At 38.0% G+C, this 16,792-nt stretch overlaps 1 protein-coding gene across 5 annotated transcripts in view; it reads right to left on the reverse strand.

The window, feature by feature from the left end:
* The window catches only part of FBXW11 (F-box and WD repeat domain containing 11), a 108,975-nt gene that overhangs the window by 76,190 nt on the left and 15,993 nt on the right, over positions 1–16,792 (reverse strand). Inside the window, exon 1 of one of the 5 annotated variants that reach the window (XM_007474009.3) lies at positions 4,371–4,390. The exons of the other annotated variants lie outside the window; for them this stretch is intronic. The gene's annotated coding sequence lies outside the window, so the exon portion shown is untranslated. Of the gene's footprint in view, positions 1–4,370; positions 4,391–16,792 lie in introns of those variants that run through there. 5 annotated transcript variants of the gene reach the window in all.

Genomic DNA, 16,792 nt, shown 5'->3' on the forward strand with positions numbered 1-16,792 from the left:
CATTGAAGCAAAAATTACAAAGAGAGTCTAAAGCAAAATATATCATAAAGTCCAAAGTAAAAAATATCTAGGGCAGTTTGGTATCTACCAGTTCCTAGCCATTTTCAAAATCTTCACGTTATTAATATAAAAGGGCTAAAAATGCTATCCCCATCCCCTCCTTAGCCAGTGGAGACCATAGGCCAACCATGAAGAGATCTTATCCAGGAATCCTTGTTTTCTAGTAGGTTGACTATACACTACTTCAACTCGAGTTATACAACAAGGTTTGCTTCAGCTTTTTGTTCTGATGCTTTCAGGATGAAGGGACTCATTTTTTAAAACTAGCAAGATGCTATTTTTTCTTTAATGTCTTTAAAGAATTTTTTACTTAGTTTCTTAATTTGCTTTAGTTAAAATTTTCAGATACTTTCTTCTGATATTTTACTCAAACTGCTCTATCCTTGTTCTTTTCTATTTGCTATGGACCCTCTTTTAATCTCATTTGCTAGTTCATATCCCAGGGTACCGTCCTGGACCTTTTCTCCTCCGTGATCTCAGTAAACAATTTAACTCCTGTGGATTTGACTATCATCTCTCTATGCAACTGACCAGCCACCCTAGTTTTTCCTGAGCCCCAGGCCTACATAACTAACTCCTATTAGATTCTTCCAACTGGATGGCCTGTAAAGCATCTGAACTTGAAATGTCAAACAAAGCTCATCTCCCCTCTTCCATTTTTTTGTAATTCCCAAAGGACTGTACAGGTCTTTTCCCTCTTCCTTATACTGCCCCGATCTCTCCATGTCCAATTACATGCCAGGTCTACTTGAGTCTACCACCCTAACTTCCCAAACGGTCACCAGTCTAATTTAGGCCCTCTTCACTTTTTTGCCTGGACTACTGAAATAGCTTCTGACTGACTCCCATGTCTCACATCTCCTATCTTTCAGATATTTATATTCTTAGAACACAAGCTCATGAACCTCCAGTGGCTCCTAACTGGCCAGAGAATAGCTCTTGCAAATCGCTTAACCTCCGATTACCTGGCAAAGGGTACATTGGAGAAGGAAATGGCAAACTACTCCAGAAATCTTGTCCAGGGGGTCATGAAGAGTTAGACATGACTGAACAACTGAACAACAATTAGCATTTAAAGGCTTTCACAATCTTGCTCTAGTCTACCTTACCAGGCTTTCTGCCCATTATTCTCCTTAACGATTCACATACTCTCCCTATCTCTCTCAATCTTCTACCTGTTAAAAGTCTTGACTCAGGTGCCATCTCTAACATGAGAGCTATCCTGATGCTAGGGCTGTTCTCTTCTTCCTGTAAATTACTAGATAAATAGATATGCATACATATACACTTAATATTTACTTATTTATATTCATTTTCTTTCTCTACCACTAGAATATAAGCTCCTTGAAGGCAGGAGCTGTTTTGTTTTTATCTTTGTTTCCCCAGGGCCTAGGAAAGAGCTAGCTACAAAGATCAGGTTTGATAAATGTTTGGTGAGGAACAGCTAGGTGATGAAGTGGATAGTGCCAAGATTGGAGTCTGAAAGACCTAAATTCAAATCTAGCTTCAGCCACTTGCTAGCTGTGAGACCCTGGGCAAATCACTTAACTCTGCTTGCCTCCCCAAAATAAATTAATTTTCATTGTCTTTTTCCAAAGAAATCAAAAATTGTTAGAGCTAAAAGAAAACTTGGGTGTCACCTAGTTCAACTCCCTCTTTCTAACTGAGGCTCAAAAAGATGAGTGATGTCCCCAGGGTCTCAATGCCAGCTAGTAAGAAGGGCAGAAATAGAACCAAGGTTTCCTGCCTGCCTCCCTTCACATTTTCTCATGAAGGCAGTGAGTCACCTAAACTGAGCAGCACATAAAATCTGAGAGATAATCATGGCCAAGACTGGGTCATGTTCTCAATTTCTTACCAGGATTTTTTAAATACCCAGATTCCCACATCATTATCTCACTATTGGTCACCACATATCCTTCCTCTTTGTTAACAATCAGCAAACTTTGGAAAGTGCAGTCTCAATCCATCTCAATCACTACATTAGGACAGTTTTGCTTCCAGGGATATGTACTAAGGGGGAGAGGACAGGAGGTCTCTAGAACCACAGAGCTGTTCGTCAGTAGAAGTACCAGTGTGTCAAAAATAAATCTACTATTTAAGACAGCAAAATCTAGAATTAGAATAGCTTTTTGTCAATAACAGACAATTTTAAACCAGATCCCCTGCCACCCCATTAAATTGGTTTTGGAGGGCTTTAAAACTTCTCTTTTACTACTAGTTGCTATAAGACAGACTCCTCTAATGGGTTGGGCCAAAATGTGGATCCAACAAGCATTTCAGAAATGTGAGGAAGTGGGGATGGATAAACAAATAAAAGGTCCATTTCTCCCCTGCCCCACCCCCAAGAAGTTTACATTCTACCAGTGGAATTCACATTCACAGTTAAGCATTACAGTGACAATTAGCAGTGTTAGCAGCTGTTGATACATCCCAGGGGGGGGAAAAAAAAGCATCATCCTGCCATTTCCTCCCTTTCCTTGTAAATCTAACCATCCAGTTCCAAAATTCCCTTAAGGCTCCCAAGGTGATGTCAGGGGTGGGGAGGGGTAAGATTAGAAGATATATCTATTCTGGGAAGTGTGGCAGGAAACTAGATGGAGCAAAATAGTTTATTTCCGGCTCATAAGTCCCAACTGAAATTAGTCCATCCTGGAGTTCTGCTGACATGGAAAGTAGAACTCCACTGGCCAGTGCTGGCTGTATCAGCCCTGACTCATATCCAAATGGCAGGATGGCCAAGATGTTTGGCTCCTTCTGGGCAGCATTTGTGCCTAAAGAGGAATTTTTATTCTCCAAGATTGGGCAGGTTAAAAATACAGGTTAACCTTTGTGTCAAACAAAACTGATATACATATGGAATCTAAATTTATGAAAACAAAATAATAAAACAATTCTTTACTTAGAATCTCTCATCAAGTTTTTTGGAAATGTATTTTATTACAGTCTGGCTGATAGGGCATACTAATTTTCTCCCACATTCTATAACCTTAAGAACTGAAGTAAATATTACTACAAGAGCTGAAAATTACTTATAGCTCAAACAGAGAGGAAATTCAAGTTTTTTCCAGTACTGAATATCCACATACAAATAAACCTTATTTCAAAAAACAAAAATAAAACCACTAATCTCCCATCACATGCCTCCAAGAGCAAGCTACTCAGATGCTTTTAAAATAATATCCGTTTTTACCAAAATATGATTTACATGAAAATATTCAGGAATAAATCCATTGCATAAAGGTGTGCCAATATCAGTGATGGAAGTAGTCTCTCATGAAAATGGCATCTCACAATCCCCTTAAGCTTAACTTCTAGGACAAGTCTGTTATATTAATCTAGAAGGGTGAGAGAGAAAACCTGGATCCCCAGACTTAGCTCCTGAAAATTCAAAGACATGAGCTATGCAAACACATCATCCCTCTGAAATACAATTTGAACTGTGGCCACACACTTTTTTATGATGGATCTTCTTATCTATCCAACTGCCCACAAACATAACCTTTTGGGAAATGCTGAATAAACCTCAAAATTCTTTTCCTCTGAAGTCTGAGCAATTCAAATATCTTTCTCCACTCCAAACTGGTATATTCTCTTGATCTGCATTTCCTTAATACAGCACTGTTTTTAGATTAATTTTCTGTAGTCATTACAATGCTCCAGCCCCAGGGGCAGCTGAAATAACTGAGAGCCAGGCTAGGAGACTGGAGGACATTGGTTCAAATCTGACCTCATACACTTCCAACTGTGGTGAAACTCTGGGCAAGTAAATCACTTAACCCCAATTGCCTAGCCCTTACCACTCTTTTGCCTTGAAAGTGATACTTAGTATTGATTCCAAGTCAGAAGTTACTGGCTTAAAAAAAAATAATGCTCCAACCTGTAGACCTAGGCCTCCTCTCTGCCCTTTCCTTAACTATCACTAAAAATGGGAAAAATGAATTTCAGTTCTATAGCTCTTGCAGGAGAAAAGGCCATGCTTAGGGAAATAAATGGTCTGGGTCACTTTAGCAGTGGTTTTGCCTTTTTACAAAGATGAAAAGTTATCACACAGAGATCTAACCAAAACTGAGGCCCAAAGAGAAGTGATTTAACCAAGATATTACAACCAATATGCAATTTAATCCCATCCCCTCAGCAGAGACAGATGGGCAGGGAAAGTTTCTTCCTTCCCTTCGCTGTAGAAGGCAAATAGGTGGAGCTACAAACTCAGATTTTGCTAGAAAAATGCAACTAAGTCCAACTGAGCCCAAAGACCTATGAGCTACTCAGCAGACAGAGCCCTGCAAGAAAGCAATGCTAATGCTCACCTTCCATCCATGCTTATTTTGTGTCAGTAGCACCATAAAATACATAGCAATCCCTATTCAAATACCATCAGGTCTGAGAAGGTATCAGTAAGGCAGGCCACAAAAGCACCTTGTTCACTGTTCTGGAGAATTCTGGATACATCTGTTCCCAATATTCTATTACCAAGGCCCCAGAACAGAACAACTTCTGCTGCCTTGGGATACAACAGTAATGACCTCCTCATTTCCTAGTCCCTTCATTCCTCACATGCCAAATAACTAATCACAGAACTCCAATCACCTTCTAAAATATGTTCAGCTGCTTTTCAACAAACTCATTCAACCTCTCAAATTAAAGCTTTAAAACAAAACAACAACAAAAAAAAGCAGCGAAACATACAACACAAACATCTGAACACACCAATCCAAAAGTGGATTTTCCCCTCACCCCAATGACCAAAAATTTAAAATATTCCAGGAAGAGATTATTTTCAGAAAGATGATTAAGGTTCAAAAGTATATCTTGGTAGAAGTCCACATACAGAATCCTTTTAAGATAAGTTTGTTTAATCGAAGGAATCAGACTACAGCAAAGCTCTTTTATAATTATTGAATTCATTCCATTTAATTCAACATCATATGCTACAGATGGGAAAAGAGTTTGGCAACAGAACGTCGCCCCAAACCACTCCCTATAACAAAGCAAACTCATTTAGATTAATCATGTGAAAGACCATTTTGAATGTGCCTTGCAAATTACAGGAGATGCGATTTTAATTTTCTCAAGAACATTTGGTGACTTCAATCAATTAATCAAGCAACACTGATTAAGCACCTACTATGTGCCAAGCACTGTGCTAAGCCCTGGAACTGGCTTGAACTTAAAACTAGCAAAGTTCTAGCAAAGGTCCTCTGGTGTAACTCCTTCTGGGGAAAGTAAAAATTATTTTGCACCAAAATGGATATTTTAGAAACTTTTTGGGTATTTTGAAAGGTCATTTTCCTGATCAGTTTTTTAAAATCCTCCTATGAACACTTCTTTAAAAAACAGAGACAGTCAGACCTTTGTTCAAATGATCACAATTTCTGAATCAGAGAATATCAATTTGTGAAGTTCATTTTATTTAAAAGGTAGAAAATATCAAAAGTAATCCCAACTTGTTTAGCAAGATGTTGGGGAAGTGAACTTGGTAGAAGGGTCACAGGAAAAAGGCTCCATCCCAAAAGCCACAAATTAAAAGACACTATATGACCCAAATTAGAGACATGAGACAAGGTCAGGGAAGGACTATGATTATGGATATAATGTCTACCTGGAGTGACATCTTAATTTTGTTCAAATTTTTTTCTCTCTGTAAAAATTCTTTGATTATCCTGGAGTCCAGGGAGACCTGAGTTCAAATCTAATCTCAGATACTTCCTAGCTGTGTGATACTGGGCAAGTCAATTGACCTCAATTGCCTAATTCCCATTGCTCTTCTGTCTTAGAATAGATACTAAGACAGAAGATGATGATTATCTTTTTTTTATTCTTTATTATAAAGGGTGGTGGGTAAGGGACATTTTAGGAAATGTTAATGATGTACCAATTAGCAGAGGCTATAATTTATTAATTTAACTTAATCTCAGGATTAGTCCTTTCCTATTATGTATGCCACATAGAGATGACATTGTTAAGGATATAAATGAATAAAAATGCATTTATGAATTCTTACTATGCAATATACACTTTTGCTAAGAGCTGTGGTCATAAGTGTAGGGGACTAAGTGGGATGTGGAAATTCCTTCCAACAATCCACCTAAGACTCAGCAGAGAAAACCCAGGGAACCCCTTCCCCCAAAGAGAAGTTAATTGACTTGCCCCAAGGGTAACAATAGCTCCTGTTCTGATAACAAGAAATTATTTTCATGAAACATTTAAATTTGAACTCCTAGATATCAAAAAGAAGCAGGATCCCAGGAAAGCTAGGTAACAATGGATTAGGGTGCTAGATCTAAATTCAAATCTGACCTAAGACACAATTAGCTAGATGTCCCTGCGCAAATCACTTAACCCAATTTGGGGGGAGAAGGAAGGAAAAAAGAAAAGCAAGATATAAACCCAGGTTTTCCTGAGTACCACTCATTTCCTCTCTCCACTGGGGCAGGCAGCCTTTGATATAAAACCAAAACATTACTTTTTTTGCTAAAAACAAACTTAATTCACAAAACATTTGTTGATTAGTCTTTTATTAAGCATCTACACTATGTGGCCAGACACTGCTGGGATACAAATATTAAAAAATGAAACCATCCCTACACCCAAAGAGATCAAAGGATCTGGATTCAAATTTTACTCTGTTGCTACTTCCTAGCTGTGTAATCCTAGGAAACTCAATTTACTTATCTAGGCTTCAATTTACAACAACAGTAAAATGAGGAAGTTGAATTAGATGGGTCATTCTCAAACTTTTTGGCCTCTGGACCCCTTTACACTCTTAATCAATGAAGAACCCCATTATGCCCTAAAGATCCTTTGTTTAAGTGTGCTGGAGCTACCTCTCTCCTTTTTTTCAAACCTTTATCTTCTGTCTTAGAATCAATACTATATATCAGTTCCAAAGCAGAAGAGCAGTAAGGGCTAGGCAAGTGGGATTAAGTGACTTGGCCAGGATCACACAGCCAGGAGATATCTGAGGCCAACTTTGAACCCAGGACCTCCTGATTCCAGGAGGCACTCTATCCACTGAGCCACCTAGCTGCTCCTGAAGTAAGAAGTACTCCAGGTGTTAAAATTTTAGGGAGAGCATTTACCTTTAACATGAGAAATCTTCAATATTGTCTTGTTGATTGTCTAGACGTGAGAAAATGATTGGGAGAAATTGTTAATGAAGTAAATTAAATGTAAAATTGTTCCTTGTACTTTTGGAGAGCTAGTTAAAAATGTACCAGTATAACCCTGGTTATATCCATATTTTTGGCTAATTAGAAACTAAAAAGTCTCTATTATCATGAAAATAGTTCTAACCTTTGCAGATTTCCTACGAGGGTCTCACAGGTACTTGACAGTCCCTAAAGAACTTAAAAAATGGCTGAATTAAATGACTCCTAAACTGTCCTCAAGTTCCACATCCTACAATCCCATGAATCTACCTCTGAATAGTGGTTGTGATTAATATTTTCAGGGATTTCTGCCTCTTCACTTTCGAAGCTACAGAAAACTTTTGATTAAAAAATAAGCTGGGTAAAAACAAAATAATGGAAAGAAAACCTATTAAGGAAGAACTGAATACAATATTACATAAATGTAATGAAATACAATTGCACTATAAGAAATGAACCGAAAGAATTCAGAAAAACCTCAGAAACACAGTATGAACTGATTTACAGAATGAAGTCAGCAGAAAAAGAACACACAACAAATACAATAATGTGAATTACTGCCATCAAGTTGCTGCTGGAAGGCAGCTGATTCTGAGGAATTACTACAGATGATCATGATCCTGGAGAACAGATTTGAGAAAACAGATTTTCCCTCCTCTCTGTGGAAGAGGGAAGGACCTCTCACAACATGCCTGGTATACTGCGGTCAGACTGGGGGCCAAATCAACATCATCTGTTCGATTTCCATAAGTCTTTTTCTTTGTTACATAAGGAGGGGTTTCAGTGATGTAGCAGGTGTGGATATTAAGAAATGGTTGAGAGCAAATAAAAAACCATGAATAACACTATATTATAAAGTAAAAAGAGCTGGTGGCTCTGAACCTGGAATCAGGTAAACTTGAGTTAAAATCTAGCTTCAAAAAATTATTAGCTATGTGACTCAGGGCAAGTCAATTGTTGGTTTTCCTCAGTTTCCTTAACTGTAAAATGGGGATAAGAAGAGCATCAACCACATAGGGTTGTTGTGAGGATCAAATGAAATAACTGTAACAAAATATTCAGCATAGTACCTGGCACGCTGAAGGTGTTATATAAATGCTTATTAGCTTCCCCATTCGTATTATTCTTCACATATTTTTATGGAACTTATATGTAGAAATTGTCATAGCAAGGTTGTTTGTTTGTTTTTTCAAAAAGGTTATGATCTAGATTGTGAAACAACTTCAGAGACCATCTAATCCAGCCCCTTCATTTTTTGGAATATAAAACAGGTCCAGATAAATTAAGTGACTTCACAAGGTCATACATATAATATAAACCCCTGTTCTATGATTCTAAATCCATTGTTCTTACTATTGTAACAGACTGCCTCTTTGGATTTTTTTTAAGATTCTAAAATTAAGCATCTTAACATAGTCTAAACCAACATGTCAGATCAAATCTGAAAAATGCTAATTAATTTTCAGAAACATGAACCTTTGAAGTTTTCCTTACTTAGTGAGTAAGGGTGATTCAAAATTGTCTTGGTCCCTCTATGTGCAACAATATTTATAACAGCTCTTTTTGTGGTGGCAAAGAATTGGAAATTGAGGGGATGCACCCCAGTTGAGGAGTGCTGAACAAGTTATGATATATAATTGAAATTAATATCTCTGTGCTTTGATGAGCAGGATGTTTTCAGAAAAACCTGGGAAGACTTATATGAACTGATACAAAGTGAATCAAGCAAAATCAGGAGAATATTGTACAAAATAATAATATTGTATAATGATCAACATTGAATGACTTTCTAAGACAATTCTAAAGGACATGAAGATAAAAGCATGCTTATTTTAACTTTGGGGGTTTTTTGGTCTGTTTTCTTTTGTAATATGGCTAATGTGGAAATGTTTTACATGACTGCATGTGAATAATTTATATTAAATTTAGTTCTGACTCAGGGAGGGGAAAGAAGGGAGGGTAACTATTTGGGAATCACAAATTTTAAAAATGAGTGTTAAAAATTGCTTACATGTAATTGGAATAAAACAAAATATTTAAGAAAAAGTAATTGCCATGGTCCAAACTGGAAAAATTGTGAAGTCAGATCAAGCTTGGGAATTGCATTTAAATGTCAATGATCAGTCATGGGGGGGGGGGGCCTACAAAGCATAAATGTTATCTGTTTCCTATGACTCAAGCCATAAATAGCTCCTGAAAAATGCATTAGCACATACTATAATGAAAGGGAGGGAGAAGTAGATAATGAAGTAAGATTTTTTAAAATATAGTGTCTATAACACTATTTAAAGAGAGAAAAAGTGGTAATCTGTATTCAATTCAAATAGGAAAAGCTATAGCCAACAAAGGAGCATAATAAAAATGTTCACAAAGACTATTTCAGGTAGGGTAGAACAACAGTGAGAACATTAGGTCTAATTCTGAAAAGACTAATTCTAAAGGAATGCATTGTACACAAATGGGAATATTTAAAATACTCCCTGTTATGACACATGGTAGGCAGTGAAGAGATATTTTATTTTGTTAAGAACCATGCACAATCAAACCATACTAACCTCGCAATAACTATGTAGGGCAAACAATGTGAATAGGTGAAAAAGCATAATTTGTAAAATATTCCACAAAAAAATCATGTTTTGGTACTTTGTCGCACATACGGTGCAAACGTAACCTAGCATCTTGCAGCATACAGGTTTTTCAATAAAAATTTCTTGTTTCATTTCATTCTCACAATAACCCTATGAGGCGTAAGTGCTATCTTTATCCTCATTTTTATAGATAGGCTGAGGTTGTTTTAGTGACTTGCATAGGGTCACACAGCAAGTAAGTGACTGGGACAGGATTTGAACTCAGGTCTGCACCATCTCAATAAACACCTACTGATTTACAATGGTATAGAATCAAATCTTGTAGTCCTACTGTACAGTGTGAATTCTACCAAAAGGATAGAGAAATCCAGGATAGTTATTATTACTACATAAACCCCTTGAAGAGCTAGCCTAATCACCTCATTTTATAAATGAAAAAACTGAATTGCTCAAACACAGAGCCACTCTCATCACAGAGATAATATGTCCCCCCAGTTTAATGAACACATATTCAATTGCTGAAATAATCAAATATTTATTTTATACTTATGAAGGATATCCTTTATAGCTTTAGTATTATATGTAAGAGGCAGCTAGGTGGCTCAGTGGATTAAGAGTCAGGCCTAGAGAGGTTCAGAGTTCAAGTCTGGCCTTATATATGAGAGAGAGACAGAGAAAGAGATAGAATTCAAAAATGCCCTGTTACATGGCACCCTGCAAATGAAGCCCCAGACTTTCCTTCTTGAGTCCCTTAAAAAAAATACACCAATCAAGCAAACCAAGAAAAATAAAATGCTTTCATCCAAAATGAAAATGTGACCCACAGTACTACTTTCAGTCTTGAAGCCACTGATGTTCTGTGTCATCAAATGTCCTATGATCCTATGTTCATCACTGTCGTTGGGAAAAATGAAAGGGGCAAAATGAATACTTATGCAGGCTTTCAGTGCTCAGAAGTACCACTGACTGTTCAAAAAATTCTGAAGGAATAGTTGTCAGGGATCCCCAAGAATGAAGAGTGTGATGAAGGCTCCCTCAAAAGGAACTCCAAGCAGCCTAAGCGAAGGGATCACTGGGGATGGGTCAGGCTGGGGAGGGGTAAAAGAGCATTCCTATTTAGTTGAGGAAGTGAAGGGCCCCAGCCTCAAGAGAGGAGGAAATTCTGCAGGCAGAACAGCTGCAACCTTTTTTTTGTTTGGTTTTTAAAGCAATAGGCATTGAAAAGGAGATTGGAATTCAGGGAAGGAGAGCGAAATGGAGCTGGCATGTGGGAGGGACAGAGGAGGGGCAAAACTGAAGTCTTATGGTAGGGCTGTTTTAAGCAGGGGCCAGCTGGGTGGAAACTGATTAGGCTTCTCCTTTGCCCTCACATACTCTCCCCCACATACTCCTGGCTACAGTCCTGCCCATCGTCTGGGTGAGATGCCTGCTTCTGAAGTTTCCTGGCTTTGCTCCAAAAGTCTTATTGGTAATCCCTCATTCCAAGGGAGAAAATGCAGCTCATTCTGTGCAACAGAGAGGGGGAAGATGTCCCAAGTAGATAGATGATTAAAGTGCTTCTCTCCTCCCCACTTCCCAATTGCCTTTCTTCCTTCCTTTAAAAAAAAAAAAGTACCCTTCTGTCTCAGTTCCAAGGCAAGAGAGCAGAAAGGGCTAGGTAATAGGGATTAAGTGACTTGCCCAGGGTTACATAGCTAGAAGTGTCTGAAGGCAAATTTGAACTCACAGTCTCCTCCCCCTCTCCAGGTCTGGCTCTCTAGGCACTGAGCCACCTAGATTTCTTCAACTGCCTTTCTATAAGGCTTAGCACAGAGTAGGCGCCTGATAAGTGTTTATTGCTTGGGGGTTTTCGACCAGATACACAAGGTATAGTTGGTGTCCCATGCAGGAAAAAAGCCTGTCTTGGGAGGATACAGCAATAACAAAGAAAGGGGCAGCAAAAAACTTACCAAGCTGTAGGTATGTTCCTTTAAAAAGTACAGGATGATAGCTTCTCAAGAAAACTAGGCAGAGATCTATGCAACCATTTGAATTCAAAAGTCAAAGGGACAGGGGGGTGGGAGGCAGTGAAGGGGGAAGCTACTGGGTTGGGCTTCCATCAGTATGGGGAACCTTCACTTTGGCCCTATTTACCTATTGCTTTCTTTATCTGATAGTGCCCCTTTAAGCACACTGCAGGCAAACTGTGGAAGTAAGCAGTTGGAAACATGATCTCCATATGGCTCTTGGCACTCTGCTAAGTATCTGGAGTAATGACATTGGCAGCATGGCTAAATACACATTCAAGTACCAAGGAGTCAAGTGAAAACTCCCAATGAAATAGGACTTAACTGTGAGGAATGTCTTAATACAGGCACACTTGACTACTGAGTCCCCAAGATCCCCTGAATGTACTTTGTCCTTAGGATTTGGAAGCTGAATCACACTTCCTCCAGGTGATCTAATCCAAACTCCACATTTTCCAGAGGGGTAACCGAGGGAAGGAGAAGAGAAGGGAACAAGAATTTATTCAAGCACTATGTGCCTGGCGTTGTGCTAAGTGCTTTGTAAATATTCTCTCATTTGTGCCTCCCAACAACTGGGAGAATGTTTCCATTACAGATGAAGAAGCTGGGGCAGATGGACATAAGGGACTCGCCCAGAGTTACATGGCTAGTCATTATCTGAAGCCAGATTTGAACTTGGACCTTCCTAACTTGAAGCCCAAAGCTCTACCTACTTGCTCCATCTAGCTGCTCCAAGTGGCTTGCCCAAAGTCATAGACGTAATAAGGAGCCAAAATTTTGCCAGGGCTCAAGAAGCAAATTAAATACATGAAGATTACATATATAAAGGCAGATTGCTCCTTGAAATGAATGCTAATATTCAAACAGTGGTAAATGAGGGAAAGCATCAAATTTGGAATCAGAGAGCTTGGGTTTAAACTCAGTACCTGTTACTTTATTATTTAGTACAACTATGACCAAAATATTCCCCACTCTCTGGGCCTCAATTTACTCCTCTGTAATTTAAGACATGAAATAAATCATCAAAATCTTTTGCAAATCTAAATCCCACAATCCCATATGCCATGTTTATCTCATGTCATATTGATTATCCAATGATACTCTTTTCCTAGGAGACAGCTAGGTGGTTTACTGGATAGAATGCTGATCCTGGAATCATCAAAGAAGTTCAAAGAAGATCTGAGTTCAAATCAGACCTCAGATACTTACTCTAGGTGTAAGATCCTCAAGAAGTCACTTAACCTCTGTTTGCCTTACTCCACCAGTGAAAGAAATGGTAAACCATTCTAGTATCCTTGCCAAGAAAACCTCATGAACAGTATGACTGCAGGGTGATGAAGAGTCAGACAAACTGAACAACTAAATAATTATTTTCCTATAGGAATGTATCTCTGGAATTCTGATGAAAAGTCAGTGAGAAAATAGAACTCAATATATACATTTTGACTTTAATTTTCCAGAAATGCAGACTGTTTCAAGGCGTCTATATCACATTCTTTCATACCAAAGGATTTTGAATCTTGTTCTAAGGCTGCTTGATTATACTCAAACTAAGTTTGACAAACAGAAACAAATGAAAAGTATTTGTTCTCTTCAAAAGTGGTACTATAGATACAAGAAAGAAACGATTATGCACCAGAAATACATTTATGATAGATTGTAAAGGATTCACAAAAATTCACAAGATATAGAAGGTTTGTTAGAAGTAAAAGTGTACATGTTAAGACTACAAGAAACTCATTCATAAGGTAAGCGATAGATGTTCATTTTAAACAACCAGAAGGGAGAAGGATTAAATTTCTGTTTGCAGAAAAGATTTTTTTTTAAAAGCCAAGAACTGAGTATTCAGCTCCATAGCTCTTTTATAGTTATTAACCTAGTAAACAGCAAATTTTAAAGTTATTTTTATTCTCGCCTTATGGTTTATTTACTTCAGCAGGGGCTACTTATACTGAATAGGGGATTCATTGGGGGGGAAATGGAAAGGTCCTAGAATCAAAGGACCTAGGTTCAAATCTCACCTCTGAAGTTTACTATTTATGAGACCTTGAGAAAGTCATCTGACCTCTAAGGTCATTCAATTCTTCCTCTGTATAGTAAGGAGCATGAATTAGATGACTTCCAATGTCCCTGTCAACTCTAGATCTGTGTATGGTCCTATGATTTGATTCAGCATCTCAACATGGTAATTGAAATCTATAGTAACAAGGGGTGTGTTCTTGATCGTGCCCTGCCCAAAGTACTTACTAGGAGGAGAAGGGCCTAAAACATATTTTAGGGGTGACTAGGGTAGCACAGTAGATATTACTCCAGACCTGGAGCCAAAAGGACTTTGATTCAAATCTGGCCTCAGATACTTCTTATGCTGTGTGACCCTGGGCAAGCCACTTCACCTCAAGTGCCAGGCCCTTGTCATTTTTCTGTCTTAGAACTGATACTAAGACAGAAGGTAAAGTTTAAAAAAATATATTTTTCTCATGAACTAAATTTATTTACCACAAGAATAATCTATTCATTTTCTGACGGTGGATTAAAAACTACCTAGGATGTAGAAGTGCTTTAGTAATTATATCAAAAAGGGAGAAATACAATTTCTCTTGCCCTTGGTTTTACCCATTACAGAAATGATCAAGTTCTGGGTCGAGCTGGGATCTATCTAAAACCTATCTAGCAGTGAGGAAAGAAGGGATGGAGGAGGGGGGACCTATTAACTGCTTTCCTTAACTTTTTTCATTAAAGAATCAGGCTCTGACCTGAGTTATTCTCTAAGTAATATCAAAGATTAGGACCAGTAGAGTATACAGATTGATTTGCAAAATTTGGAGGGGAGAGGAGGGGAAGGGAAGGCTGGTCACAAAAGTCAGAAAGGGCAATGTCCATGGTGCTGGGTTAATAAATTCAAAATCTCCTTCATACTTTTTTCCAAATTTTTCTTTTCATGTATATGTTAAGTTCCATCCTTCAGAAAACCCACCCATAATTCCCCAGGACTGGCACTGTCAAAAAGTAGAAAGAAAAAAAACAATCCAAGAAAAATAATTTCAAAATTAAAAGAATGTAATTACATTAAAGCAAGCATTATATGAATTCTGAGTTTGCAACCAAAATCAATCCTTGGTTGGGGGGAAGGGATGAAGAGAATTCTGAAAGAAATGCTTAATGTTACAAAGAAACTGCCTGTTCTCCCAGGGGTAGGGAGGAAAGGGAGTGGAAAGTGGTCACTAGTTCACAGTACAACAGCCATTAAAATTAGCTACTTGGACATGTTTTAAATAGACAACTAAGTTTTACATAGTTACTTAAGTTACCAAGAAAGCATTAAAAAAAAAAGAAAGAACTCAGAGAAGCATGAAGCTGGCTTTGAGTTCACCAGAGCCTGAAGTACTTCACCATTCAGCACTTGCTTTAATATTTAAAAAGATCTCGTATTCTACCTTAGTTACCTTTACATTATTTGTTTGTTTTCTGCTCTGGTCAGACCCCAACTGGAGGATTGTGCTTAATTCCATTTCAGGAAGGGCATTTTGGTAAGATGAAAAGTGTCCAGAGGACCATAATGGTGTCAGAACTTAAGACCATTACATGAAAAATCAGATGAAGGAATTGTCTGTTTAGACAGGAAGAAAGATGACTTAGCTGGTACATAAAAAAGATTTCTTCAAGTATCCGTAGGGCTAACTCTAGGAAAAAGAATTGGATTGGTTCTATTTAGTCCCAAAGGACAGAATCAAGGATAATAGGTGGGGCTTAAATTCATGACATCCAAAACTGAGTCCATTATCTTTTCCCCAAAATCCTTCTCTATTCTTTTTTTTTTTTTAACTCATCTTCTGTCTTAGACTTTATACTAAATATTGGTTCCAAGACAGAAGGGGAGTAAGGTCTAACAACTGGAGTTAGGAGACTTGCCCAGTATCACAACAGCTAAGAAGTGTTTGAGGTCATATTTGAACCCATCTCTAGGCCTGGCTCTAGATCCATTGAGTCATTCAGCTGTCCATCCCTCCCCCTTTTCCAAAGATCCCTGTTATTACTGAGGGCCCTACCATCCTCCAAGTAACTCACAGCCTGGCAACCTAGGTGTCATCCTCAATTACTAATTACCTCTCATTTCCCCAGATTGCATCTGTTGCTAAGGCCTATCATCTGAACCTTTGTAATATTTTTCACATATGCCCCATTCTTACCTCTGCCACTGCTACCAGCATAGCATAGACAGGCCTTCATCATCTCAAGCCTGGATTATTGCAATAGTCTGCTAGTTGGTTCTTTTGCCCCAAGCTTCTCCCTACTCTAATCCATCCTCCAATGATTTGTGAAAAGTAATCTTCAAATGCATGTCTAAACCATGTTATCTGCTCAAAAACTCCAATGGCTCCCTATGACCTGCAGGATCAAATATAAATTCCTCTGTTGGCATTTGAGGCCCTTCCCAAACCTGGCTTTTCCCTTCTATTCTCTTTATAAACTCCTTATTCCCCTCCCCCCCTTGAAATCAGAAGAGACTCAATAGACAATCTAACTCTTACACTAAGAACTTTCACGGCAATGGAAAAAACATTTGTTTTTTTTTTTTAACTAAAGTTTTCTTACCTCTAATACCTTCAGTATTATTTCCCAGAGTTGCTGTGAGGAAAGGCTTGTCAATCTTAAAGAGCTACATTAATGAACTGGCATCATAATTACTAGTAACATGACAGTCAATGATACAGAATTTTGATAATTTCAATGAACAGGTAATAAGAGCATATGGATCATTATGAGCAGAAAACATAGCGGACAATTCCAGTTTAGGATTAAAAAACTTGAATATAAAGGATTTCATCTCCTTCCACAAATGCCACTTGATTAAGATGAATAGCAAGGATTTGATGTGATAGCCAATGTGAAATTAGAAAGAAAGTGATGAGGTGGGTAGGAGTGTTGTAGAGATAGGAAGTCTTAAATTCAAATTCTGCCTCAGCCATTTACTAACCCTTGTTTCCTT

Source organism: Monodelphis domestica, chromosome 1 (genome assembly GCF_027887165.1).
Source record: "Monodelphis domestica isolate mMonDom1 chromosome 1, mMonDom1.pri, whole genome shotgun sequence".
NCBI classification, from domain to species: domain Eukaryota; kingdom Metazoa; phylum Chordata; class Mammalia; order Didelphimorphia; family Didelphidae; genus Monodelphis; species Monodelphis domestica.